This window comes from Erpetoichthys calabaricus, chromosome 5, assembly GCF_900747795.2.
Source record: "Erpetoichthys calabaricus chromosome 5, fErpCal1.3, whole genome shotgun sequence".
Taxonomy (NCBI): Eukaryota; Metazoa; Chordata; class Cladistia; order Polypteriformes; family Polypteridae; genus Erpetoichthys; species Erpetoichthys calabaricus.
This window is the reverse complement of record NC_041398.2, coordinates 68,973,936-68,987,503: the sequence shown is the minus strand read 5'-3', so window position 1 is coordinate 68,987,503 and position 13,568 is coordinate 68,973,936. Positions and strand designations below refer to the sequence as shown.

Sequence of the window (13,568 nt, the reverse complement as noted above, 5' to 3'; positions counted from 1 at the left end):
TCAAAAATTCGTTGCGGCATGCTTGATGCAAGCGTTTCCATGAGGTGTGTGGGAACATTTCTCCAAGTGGTAAGAACCACTTGCAGAAAGTTCAAAACGACACATTTCAGACCTAAGCATATGGGCATCATTTATACAGTCCTGATCAAAAGTTTAAGACCACTTGAAAAAGCAGGATGGGCCAAAAGAGTGAGGTTATTCTCCTGGAAGAAGTCCCTTGTCCTGCGGGCATTGTGTACTGTAGCGTTGTCCTGTTGAAAAGCCCAGTCGTTACCACACAGACGAGGGCCCTCAGTCATGAGGAATGCTCTCTGCAACATCTGGACATAGCCAGCGGCCGTTTGACGCCCCTGCACTTCCTGAAGCTCCATTGTTCCACTGAAGGAAAAAGCACCCCAGACCATTATGGCGCCCCCTCCACTGTGGCGTGTAGAAAACATCTCAGGTGGGATCTGCTTGTCATGCCAGTAACGTTGGAAACCATCAGGACCATCAAGGTTAAATTTTTTCACATCAGAGAATAAAACTTTCTTCCACCTTTGAATGTCCCATGTTTGGTGCTCTCTTGCAAAGTCCAAACGAGCAGTTCTGTGGCGTTCAAGGAGACAAGGTCTTTGAAGACGTTTTTTGTTTTTGAAGCCCTTCAGTCTCAGATGCCGTCTGATGGTTATGGGGCTGCAGTCAGCACCAGTAACGGCCTTAATTTGGGTCGAGGATCATCCAGTGTCTTGACAGACAGCCAATTGGATCCTCCGGCTCAGTGCTGGTGAATTTTTTTTGGGTCTTCCACTTGACTTTTTTGTTCCATAACCCTCAGGATCATTTAAGAAATTCCAAATGACTGTCTTACTGCGTCCCACCTCAGCAGTGATGGCGCACTGTGAGAGACCCTGCTTATGCAGTTCAACAACCCAACCACGTTCAAAAAGGGAGAGTTTTTTTTGCCTTTGCCATCAGAACGTGTGACTACCTGACAGAAAATGACAATGAATCCACATCTTTGCACAGATTTGGCCTTTTAAAGGCATGTGGTCCTAAAATTTTGATCAGCTGTAAAACAGCCTGTTTCAATTTAATCGTTATTTTCAATTAATTGAATGCTCAAAAACTGTTTTGTCTCACTCCCATTTCTTCTTGTTGCATGTTGAAGCTCTACTTGGAACCTTGTTAAGATCCAACCATGCAAAATATGATTTTTTGCCATTTTTCAAGTGGTCTTAAACTTTTGATCAGGACTGTATTTCCTGTTCATCTTTTACGATAGAGACCCTTCTACAAATCAGCATTGATTTAAATGTGTAACCAATAAACAAATAAATAATAAGCCACAATAATTCCAATAAGAAATTACAGCATAGCAAAGAGATGTTAAGAAAACTGCCGCATAAATGAAAAACACACACTGACACTTTAGCATTTAATTGACATGTACATTTGCCACAAATACATTTAAAAAGTGATAGAACTCCCCCTTTTGAGAATTAAGTTTTAACATGATATTGCAGCGGCATGATGGCATTACACAATACACACAATTTGTTTAAGATTCAGACTTCGAAATATTTGCTCTGTGGTATCCAAAATCAATGGTAACGGCCAGGTAAACAACCCAAACTATAAACAGCAGGTCCTGTAACTTGAGTGATCGGCATGTGAGCATGGATAATATAGGTTTCATTGCATTTAAAATGTTTGAACTTGTTCCTAGCTGTCTCCTCAAAAACACAGCAAAAAATAAAACACTCTCACAGTAGGAAAGCATACAATCACAAACAATACAGGCTGCAGCTCCATTATAGCACTTGCCCTACATTCCAGAGAAACCCAACTCGTGCAGCCTCAAATCATTTTAATGGATCTAAGCCAGAAAAACTGAAAAAAGATCAGCTCTGTATTGTTAATCTTTAGCTTTAAAAATTACATATAAAGCCAAACTATATTCTTCCCCTGCTGGCTTCTCAATTGTTTGCCAAGACAAAGGGAATGGATGAGAGTTGGCTGCTGTGTAATGTAATTTGCAGAAGTCAAAGAAAGTGTTCCAACAAATCTGTAGACTATGATTTCTTTGTCTTACCAAGTTTTTTTTAAACAAAGCAAGATACTGTAGGCGTAGCAGTCAAGCTAAATGACTTGTCATGAATATGATCATTTCACTGAGCTTACAGGGACAAATTCAAAGGCTGGACAAGAAGGTGCTATGGCTACAGCCAGATGAATAATTGATCTATCTGTTTTCTACATAGTCCAGAAAGTAAAGAACTGGAAGATGACTGGTGACCCTGACCTGACTTCATGCCACTGGCCAACAACTTAGCTGTCTTTTGACTTTAATTGGATTAACATTTCTTACTATTGTTACATCTAACCAGTCTTAGTTTAATTAGCAGGGATTTTCCCCATCAATTAACATTTCATTACTTTTAAACAATATTTATCTCTCTTAAAAAAATTGAAACATCAGCCATAAAGCTAATGGCACCTTAGAAAGGAATGATAGGTGAGTGGGCAGACAGCTGGCTTCCTTAATGCCCAAGTCACACTCTGTGTGGACTTTGCATGTTCCCCTTGGGTATCCTTTGTTCAAGGTGGATGTTTATAAACTGGTACGAATGTGTCTGTTACGGTTTTGCTTATTATTATTATACAATTATCTAAAAGGCTTACTAGACCATAATATTGAGCAGTTGAGTACATATACATGAATGTTATAATTGACAGGGATTTGCTCACAAAATTGGAGGTGGGAACTGAAGTACTAACCTTGTGGTTTACAGTCCAGTGGCTTGGCCACTGTACCAGAATAATGCTTGTCTGTATGTCTGTGCTTATCTTGAACTCACTGCCCATTTAAAGTATTGTAGCTGCTTGTATAAAGCACTAAAAGTATCACCCAAAGATATTTACTGTACTTTCTGGAAGTGTGTTAGCAATATGCAGGCCAATTTGCTTCTTCCACTTTAACCCCTTAACCGCCCTCTGCCGGATATATCCGGCACCGTTGTTTTATTGCTAACGCCATACTGCCGGAATTATCCGGCACATTTGCCTGTGGTTATATGAATGCCTGGCAAGTAGTATAACTGACGGTTTGGCGTGGGTATTATTACTACGTTGTATTTCGACAAGTCTGTGGTTGTTTTGGCCGGTCATGTGACGTGATTCGCATGTAACAGCTGTGAATATGGCGAAACGTAAACTGACTTCAAGTGAGGCTTTGCAGGCGATTTTGGACAGTTCTGATCATGATTGTAGCAGTTCTGAAGAAGATTTTAGCGACAGTGATGAGCAGCAACGTGCGCTGCATGATACTGTGAATGAAGACGCATCGGATGACGGCGCTGAGTGGGTGTATCCCCAGCATCTCAGCTGGGCTGCTGCCCGTGGTGAACTACCTTTTCTGCATTCGTTTGAGGGAACGTGTGGCTTTATTGTTGATGTAAACAATTACACTGCTGAGCAGTTTTATGAGCTGTTTGTGTCACCTGATTTGATCAGACATTTTGTTCATCAGACAAATCTGTATGCAGCACAGTTTATTGAGAAAAATCCCAATTTACCTCCACATTCCCGTGTTCGTGCTTGGTTTGACACTGATGAAAACGAAATGAAAAAATTCATTGGGATTTTGATGTTGATGGGAATAATCAGAAAACCAGATATTGAGATGTACTGGTCTACAGATCCTATGTATGCAACGCCTATTTTTGCAGCTGTCATGACACGTAACCGATTCTCTTTGCTGCTGAAATTCTTTCATTTGAATGACAACAGAAATGAGCCAGATAAGAAAGATCCAAACCGCGACCACTTGTTCAAGCTACATCCTTTGATTGATCATTTATTTGAAGCATTTCAGTTGCCCTACATGCCAGGACCGTCAGTTGCAGTTGATGAAAGTTTATTGTCGTGGAAGGGCCGCTTACAGTTTCGACAGTATCTACCATTGAAAAGGGCACGGTTTGGTATCAAGATGTTTTGCTTAGCTGAGAATTCAGGTTACATTTATAGATTTCGTGTATACACTGGCAACTTGCACAACATTTAGTGGTCAATACTGCTTGAATAAATGTAAAAAATGTAAAAAAAATGTAAAAAAGTAAAAAAACGAAAATTGTTCAGATTTCGCCTGGCTTGGGGAATATTTAGGGAGTTGGCGGTTAAAGGGTTAAAGCCTCTGTAATTAGCACTGCAAAACACAGCTATTCTGTACAATTTGTATAGTGTGGTTTACTATTATATATAACAAGCTGCACAGTGAAAAACTGGGTATTTTTTAAAAGCAATCACGATAGATATATCGGACAGTAAAAGGAAATGTGCACCTGATGTTTTTTTCTGAGTAACATGATGGTCATGCTATTGTATAACAATTTTTGAGATTTAGAGTAAAACAATTCAATTCAATGCTATTCTGTGAGGAATCAGTTTATACTCTAAAGATAACTTAACTGTTCTGGTCATTAGATACATTAAAGAATAATATCTTTTTGGCCTGATTAAGCTTTTTTTTGGTCGAGTTTGCTTGCTTTCTTTTCGACTTTCTGAAAGGTAATCTGATTTTACCCCCCACATTCCAAAGACTTGCTGGTAATACTATCCGGTGACTTTAAATAAGCCCAATGCCGGTGTGTGAGAGGATATGTATATCAGTGGGACTGGTGATGTATTGATACCCTGTCCAAGGTTGGTCCTGGCTTATACCTGGAGGCTTGGTCAACTAGTTTTTGGTGAAACTTGCAGTTTAAAATAGGGAACTGAAGGAAAAAAAAATGAAAAACAAATTTTAAAATATCTTTCCCTTTAAGAGGCATTGTCATCTAAAGTTTTGGTGGAAGCAACAGTTTAAAATAGGGAACTGATCTGAAAAAATTGAAAATAAAATTATAAAATAATGAGGGCAAATATTAATTGTAAATTGTAGTAAATGAATACTGTAATACTGTATTGCTCATGCATGAAATGCAGAGAAAATTTAAGTAAACTCTCTAGCTGCAAATCCTAGGTACACAAAATCCTAAGTGACTACAGCATCGTCATTATGTATTTTCAGACAGTTCTGCAAGGCACCACCTGACCGATGCAAAGCTCTGATGCTTCTTGTGTAGCTTCTGGCCACTTTCTGACAATGTTCCTGCCTCAGATGACTTACACATCCAAGGAAGAAAAAGCCATACATTCATTTTTTAAACCCACATTTCCTGGGCAGGATCACAGGAAAGCCAAATCCTATCCCAGCAAGCACAGGGCAAAAGGCAAGATTAACCCCTGGACATGTTACCAGTCAATGGCAGGGAAGGAAATCCTTTATAGCAAATACAGAATCTGGATTGCTCAATCAGACTAATCATACTGTATTGGAAAACCCACAAACTGCATACATTGAAATTGCAGTGCTATAGGGTTAATTTAACCATATAAGATCTAACGTAAGAGATGACCCATATTTACACTTATATTTAACACTATTTCAACATGGATCTAAACCTTTTTTGATGGAGGGCCATTTTATGTGGTACCATAAGAAGTTGAATTTATTGATGCAGGTTAGAAGCACAGAAAACAGATGTGAGTAGAAAGTCCCCTCAGTAGTTTTTTTTTCGGCACGCATGTTCAAAAGAGCCCAAAAAAGCTCTCATTTTCATTTTACTTTTTCTCTATACACTTGCCTCCCTCTCATAGCTAATCATAATATAGAAAGCACCACTGTTATGTTAAATGTAGCTAAAACCTAAAAACAAAAAAGAACATTCAAACATTATAAACTTGAAAGTGTATAATCATTCTAGAACGTGTTAAAGTGTATAATCATTCTAGAACGTATTTAAATTAACAGTTTATCTGTAAAATATGATTCTACACTGGAGCTTTGGCAGTCAGGCACTACAAATGCAGGTAACTGAATGTTTATACTCAGGAAGTACCCATTCATATCTCCTATAATATTGCAAAAACAACAGGACAGGGCCAAATGCAGTCTGCTTTGTACTTCAGTATAAGATTGGAGTGTAAATATCCTATTTAAAAAAAAAAAAAACTTTTTACTATTTCATCCTTACTTTTATATACTTCTTTTGGCATTCACCAAACTTCTGTAGTGCGTCTTTTTTATATTGCTGAGAGAAATTGTGGAGTTTTAAGCAGATGTGAGTAGTAGAACAACAATTTTCTGTCTGCCGACATTTTTAATGAAGCAAACATCTCACCACCTCCTGCAAATGTCATTGATTTTGAGAAAGCCAGTAACAGTCTCATACGCTCTTCTTGCTGGCGTAAGTTCCATCTCACTAGTGACAGGCATTCAAGAAACCGGTCCAGAGCCTTTTCCAATAGAATTGAGTCCATAAGCCAAATCCTGAAAAGGATGCCATACCATCACACTGCACATTCAGGCACACACTGCCGCTCAAACTACATTAAATGAAAGCTGCCAGTTAACCTAATTTCATGTCATTAAGATGTCAGTGGAATACAGAGTCCTTGAGAAAACAGGGTAACTCCATGACTTGGGATCTAGATCAAGGATTAAATCTAGGTCCCTGGAACTGTGACGACACAATCCTGACCACTGTGCACTGTCTTTATGTCATTATACTTTTTATTTTATTTTTTATTTTCCATGTATCATGGCATGCGTTCTTATGGTTCCCAGATAGGAGATAAAGTTTGAGTTTTGCACTGATGCATTTCACTCCTTTGGTATGAAAGTACATGTTTTGAGATATAGTACTTCCCTTCCATCGCTCAAATTTACATAGGCCAATTCAGGAAGTACTGTAGTATTTGATCTCATTTTTTTGATAAAAATTTAAACATGTACATGGAAATGTGAACACTCAGAGCTTACAATTAAACTTCGCTTGCTGCATGCCAATGTGTTTTCTGAAACATATTTTTAAAAATCATGCATATTCTTTTTCCAAAGCACCAATGTTTAATAGGGAGACACATCTCATGACAAAAAAAACAAAGAAAACACTTTTACATATACAGTGGAACCTCGGTTCACGAACGTCTCGGTACACGTACAAATAGGTTTACGACCAAAAAGTTTGCCAAACTTTTGCCTCGGTTCACAACCACACACTCGGTATACGAACAAGCCAGGTTCCCTTTCGGTTTGTACATGTTCAGTCTCTCCCTGTGCATTTCCTGAGCAAGAGATAGCAAGAGCACGTGACACACACACAGACACACAGAGGCAGCACACACACAGGCAAGCGAGAGAGAGCCGCGCACACACACGAGAGAGAGCCGCACACACACACACACACAGACAGCCAGCGAGAGGTACACACACACACACAGGCAGCCAGAGAGAGATAGAGCCGCGCACACACACAGGCAGTGCAGGCAGTGCCAGAGAGAGGCAGCCCTAGAGAGACAGACGTGCACACACACAGGAGCGTGAGAAAGAGGCGCACACACACACAGGAGCGCGCTAGAGAGACACACACACACACAGGCGCTCCAGGCTCGCAAAAGAGAGAGAGAGAGAGAGAGAGAGAGCGAGCGAGCGAGAGAGGGAGGGACGCATAAGGTAGAGAAGGCTTGTTTTTGTTTTCATTTCTATTTACAGCGATCGGTTCGTAGCCTGCATTGTTGCAATGTTACTTTTCTTGGTGGTTTATTAAATTACACATTTTTCAAATGTTCATTTTTTCCCCTGTGCTTAAAACTCATTAAAAAAAAGTGTTTTTAGCTAGCGGTTCCTAGCACTATAGCGTGAACTATTGCAGTGTTAGTTTTCTCTGTTGTTCAAGGTTTTCTCAGTGTTATTCAATGTTTTTACATTTAGTTTACTATTACGCTGTGCATTCTATGGTATAATTAACTTTATTTGTGCTTAAAAATAAAAAAATATATATATTTACATTGGTTTGTATGGTCTGGAACGGATTAATTGTATTTACATACAATCCTATGGGGGAAATTGCTTCGGTTCACGACCAAATCGGTTTACGACCAGAGTTTTGGAACGAATTATGGTCATGAACCGAGGTTCCACTGTATATTTGCTCATTTTGAAGTTAAGCATGTTAAACACCAAAAACAAAAGCATACTTTGCAGAATGCAAAAAGGACAATGCTGGTTTGAGAGCAAGCTCAAAATATTTAAAATATGTACATTAAACTTGCAGTGCAAAAAGGAATTGCTGATTATTTAATATATGAGTCACCAAGATATTGAACGTTTGTTGACAGTACAATGTCTTTCAAAAGCATTCAGAAATTCTCAAGGATGTTAAATGTTGCTCAATTGCAACTGACAGTTTTACATCTTGTTCCAGTCTGCATCCTTATTGTAAATTGAATGCATATGAACAAATGTTTAAAAACAAATTTAGTTGTTGGAAGATAAGTTAAAGTCAAAAACTATGTATACAACTACCCTGTGGATTTTGACATAACATATAAATTGTTATAACACTGACCTCTGCCTGTGTATCATACAGGTCACTGTCACATTTTCAAGATAAAGCTCCTGTCTCTTTAGGACTTACAGTAACACAGCGAATCTGAAGGAATGACATTATAAATGAGGACTAAAAAGCAGAGATAGTCTGAGAAAAAGTCATAAAGAACAAGGGCAGAAATCTATCTGAAAGAGTCTGAATTTCCTTTGGAATACTTTGGGCTCAATAATCAAGAAATAGAAGCTTCATTGTACCACCTAAAAAGGAAATCACTAAAACTCAGCATTCAAAAGCAGACTTGAGAGGGAAGCCATAGAGATACCACCATGCATTGATGATATCAGTTAGTTATAAAAGGGTTGTGCCTAAAACTGATCTGCAAGGGAAGGCTGCAGAGTAAATACAATCATATGAAAAAGTTTGGGAACCCATCTTAATTCTTTGGATTATTGTTTATCATTGGCTGAGCTTTCAAAGTAGCAACTTCCTTTTAATATATGACATACCTTATGGAAAGAGTAGAATTTCAGCAGTGACATTAAGTTTATTGGATTAACAGAAAAGATGCAATATGCATCATAACAAAATTAGACAGGTGCATAAATTTGGGCACCCCAACAGAGATATTACATCAATACTTAGTTGAGCCTCCTTTTGCAAATATAACAGCCTCTAGATGCCTCCTATAGCCTTTGATGAGTGTCTGGATTCTGGATGGAGGTATTTTTGATCATTCTTCCATACAAAATCTCTCCAGGTCAGTTAAATTTGATGGCTGCTGAGCATGGACAGCCTGCTTCAAATCATCCCATAGATTTTCAATGATATTCAAGTCAGGGGACTGTGACGGCAATTCCAGAACATTGTACTTCTCCCTCTGCATGAATGCCTTTGTAGATTTCAAACTGTGTTTTGGGTCATTGTCTTGTTGGAATATCCAACCCCTGCGTAACTTCAACTTTGTAACTGATGCTTGAAAATGATCCTGAAGAATTTGTTGATAATTGGATTGAATTCATCTGACCCTCGACTAACAAGGGCCCCAGTCCCTCAACTAGCCACAAAGCCCCACAACATGATGGAAACTCCACCAAATTTGACAGTAGGTAGCAAGTCTTTTTCTTAGAATGCGGTGTTCTTCCTCCGCCATGCAAAGCTCTTTTTGAGCTCTTTATGACCAAATAACTCAATTTTTGTCTCATCAGTCCAAAGCACTTTGTTCCAAAATGAATCTGGCTTGTCTAAATGAGTATTTGCATACAAGTGACTATTTGTGGCGTGAGTGCAGAAAGGACTTCTTTTCCATCACCCTGCCATACAGATGTTCTTTGTGCAAATTGCGCTGAATTGTAGAACGATGTACAGATACACCATCTGCACCAAGATGTTCTTGCGGGTCTTTGGAGGTGATCTGTGGGTTGTCTGTAACCATTCTCACAATCCTGTTCATATGCCGCTCCTGTATTTTTCTTGGCCTACCAGACCTGGGTTTAACAGCAACTGTACATGTGGCCTTCCATTTCCTGATTACATTCCTTACAATTGAAACTGACAGTTTAAACCTCTGAGATAGCATTTTGTAGCCTTCCCCTAAACCATGATACTGAACAATCTTTGTTTTCGAGACTTTTGAGAGTCGCTTTGAGGATCCCATGATGTCACTCTTCAAAGGAGAGTTCAAAGGGAAGCACAACTTGCAACTGACCACCTTAAATACCTTTTCTCATGATTGGACACACCTGTCTATGAAGTTCACGGCTTAATGAGCTAATCCAACCAATTTGGTGTTGCAAGTAATCAGTATTGAGCAGTTACATGCATTTAAATCAGCAAAATTACAAGGGGACCCAAATTTTTACACAGCTAGTATTTCACATTTGATTTAATTTCATACAACTAAATACTGCTTCATTGAAAATCTTTGTTCAGAAAACACCCCAGTACTCAGATGTTCTTAGGAAATGAAAGGCATACTACTGTTATCTTTTTTGTTGAAAGTAGAGTAAATTATTATGCAGGCTGAGAGGGGTTCTCAAACTTTTTCATATGACTGTAAAAAAAAAAATAAACAGATCCATTACTTAGTGTTGTGAAAAAAACACATCTATTGCAGTAGATTTCACCAAAATTGAGTTTTTGGGCTGAAATTCAGTGTTATATGTGTGCTATATATGTAACTACCCACATCAGGAAAAAAGCAGTATTGTTGCTGAGAAAATTTGCTGAGGTGACACCACTCTCAGCTGCATATTCTCACTTGGAGCTGCTGGATGCACAATCAGGCAGTTGGATTCAGAGTGTGGAGTGTAACTGTTTTAACCAGCAGAGCTAAAGAAAAACTATCATCTCTTCAGTAACCAAACGGCCTTCAGACTGCAAAGCTATCTTTTTCTTGCAACACACTCTATGTTTCTGTACCACTCCAACTATCCTTTCAATAAATTTTAGAGACAGCAGCATCAAGATGTGGGAATGCTTCTCATCAGCAAAAACTGAACAAGCATAAACTTGCTAGAGTAAAAGTAAAAATGAATGAAGCATTGTGTCTGAAAATATTGCCAGGGAGCACAATTCTGTTGCTAAAAAAAAACTGAAGTCATGGTGAAGAGACATTTTTCAGAGAAGTCCCTTTACTTTCCAATCCATCCAAATATGTACATGCATACACACACACACACGATTTTTCCATTCACCCCTTCACCACCAAACACTAATGGGTGGTGAGCGTAATAGCGTAAAAATGACTGCCATCACATCATCCAAGTGGGTGCTGCACATTGGGTGTGGTTAAAGTGGCTCCCCATTCACTATGTAAAGCACTTTGAGTAGTGAGAAAAGTGCTATACAAATGTGAATAATTATTATTATTAATGCAAAAAAAAAGAAGCTACCACAGTAATTCATCATTCAACTTTCCTAACCTGCTTATGGCAGGTGCAGCTGAAGTCTATCCCGGCATCATAGGGCACAAGACAGGAACAGCAACAAAACAGGGTATCAATCCCATCAAAGGCATGCACACACACGTGCACACACTCACAAGGGCAAATTTAGCAATGCCAATCTACTGACCTTTTGTCTTTTGACTATAGGAGGAAACCGAAGTACCTGGGGTAAACCCATGCAAAATCCAAGCTGGAAGCATGCAGGATGTGAACCCTGGTCCCTATACTGTGATTTTAGCATAGTTATAAAAAGTAAAACAATTTATTTTATGCTTAACTTAAAAAAACAGAAAGGTGAGACCAAAAAAACAGAAAACATGAACAATAATTTTACAGTTTTTATTTATTAGCCTCATAAAGTGGGTATCAATGAGCTCCTTACTAAATTTAATTGTCTGATGCCTCGTGTTTGACAGCTCTTGCCTGATGCTAAACAAAACAGTTTTGACCTCAAGCAGCTATCTGTCATTTGCCTCCAAATCTTCTCAAATAAAGATGAAATGCTTATCTGTTGGCAAGTAATGAAAACCTCAATTAATCTTCACTTTGCTGAAAAGTAGAATAAATCATATCCTAATGGAGTGTAGAAATATAAAAGATTGCTTTTATCAAAAGACATAAGCGGCAAAGTTTTAAATAAACAGAAAAAAGAAACTAATGGCTGTTTAATTTACACTGTCATTTTTTTGTTATGGTTTTCTCAGTAATACTTAAACAGTTCATATAGCTCTTCATATGCCAACCCTCAGAAATTTAGTTTCTGAGAATGCTGAAAACAAAAACCGAGCTTAAAATGACTGTAATGAAATTAAGGTTTTCAGATCCTTGCAGACATTTTAATCATCACTCTTACTTATTCTATATTGGATACCACTTATTTCAAATTCATGCATCTGATAAAGCCTACTCTAGTGGCACAGAGTACTGTGTGTTAATTCTATCCTTTATCTCTAGAAATACTTAATCCATTTCATTTTGATATTGGAATAAAGGGGGTCATGTTGAGCAACAAGGGACTGATGAAAATATTAAAAATGCTACATTAGGCAATCAATAAAAAACATTAACACAGCCAAAATTCAAGGGAATCAGACACAAGGAGGTAGATCATTTATTATACTATCATTATCACTGTGAGTGTTTGTCATAATGTCCATAGTTCTTTGCATCGCAGTTCACACATGTGGTCTGGCCACTTGATACCTCTCACAATACATTTCAGAGCTCTCTGGGCTTACATGGACATTTTGAAATTTTAAAATAAAATAATACCATTTAAATGGCCCTAGTAAATGTATTAATTTTATCAGTTCAATTAATTTGTTAATAGTAAAAACTGGCCTAGCTTATTAAACCAATACTTAACTAGGAAAGACTGAAATATTATGAATAATCTGCAGATTTAAATAAAGTCTAGTAATGTATTGCTAAGGCACAAATAGATACACCAAGACTCATTCGGGGCCAATTTAAAGTAACAGACAATGTCTTGGCTATGTTTCTGAATTCACATTAGGTTTCATTTCATTACTAGCTGTGCCAGCTTAAACTTCATTTCAGGAATATGGTACTTGATATAAAGGTATTACATAAAAAAAAAATTGTTTATTTTTCCAAAAAATTATTTCTCAATTAGCCTGCAGTGATCAGCTGTTTCCTTGATGAGAGATGCTTAGTAAAAATGTTTTGCTAATTTAACTCATCCCTACTTTCTAACAATCAGAACTACCCACCTGAGTGAAATAAAGATAATGTGCTGACAGAGAGCTGGCAGGTAAAATTTTGGGCGAAACCAGGAGATGTGTGTAAAAACCTCAAAAAGAGGTTGGAGCTGGGAAATCAAAAATAGCAACCAAAGCCAAAGTGTGAGACAAAATTTGTAGTCAGAAGGTACAAGCAAAGAAGTCAAAACCAAATGAAACCTTCAATAAGATTATTATCAAAGGTTCTTAAAGTTTTTTTTTTTGGTATGCGCAGATCAGATAAGGAAATAAACCTGCAGCCAACCTTTTATCCCATCATGCTGATTACAAACAGGTCATGACATCTGAGGCCACACCCAGAAACAATGGGCACTGTCCTAATGATTGGTAGTCAAAATGGCAGTGATCAAAGGAATTAAACTGGTGCTCAAAATGTTAAAGAAAAAAAAAAGAAAAATAAACCACTGGAAAATAATGACAGGAATGGAATCCCTGATCTCAAAAAA

At 38.0% G+C, this 13,568-nt stretch overlaps 1 protein-coding gene and 1 long non-coding RNA gene across 3 annotated transcripts in view; one reads left to right on the top strand and one right to left on the bottom strand.

Annotated features, from left to right (window-relative positions):
• The window catches only part of zfyve28 (zinc finger, FYVE domain containing 28), a 469,608-nt gene that overhangs the window by 111,012 nt on the left and 345,028 nt on the right, over positions 1–13,568 (bottom strand). The window lies entirely within an intron of this gene.
• The window catches only part of LOC127527967 (uncharacterized), a 174,909-nt gene continuing 161,518 nt past the window's right edge, over positions 178–13,568 (top strand). Inside the window, exon 1 of the long non-coding RNA XR_007935161.1 lies at positions 178–934. This is a non-coding gene — a long non-coding RNA (uncharacterized LOC127527967). The remainder of the gene's footprint in view (positions 935–13,568) is intronic.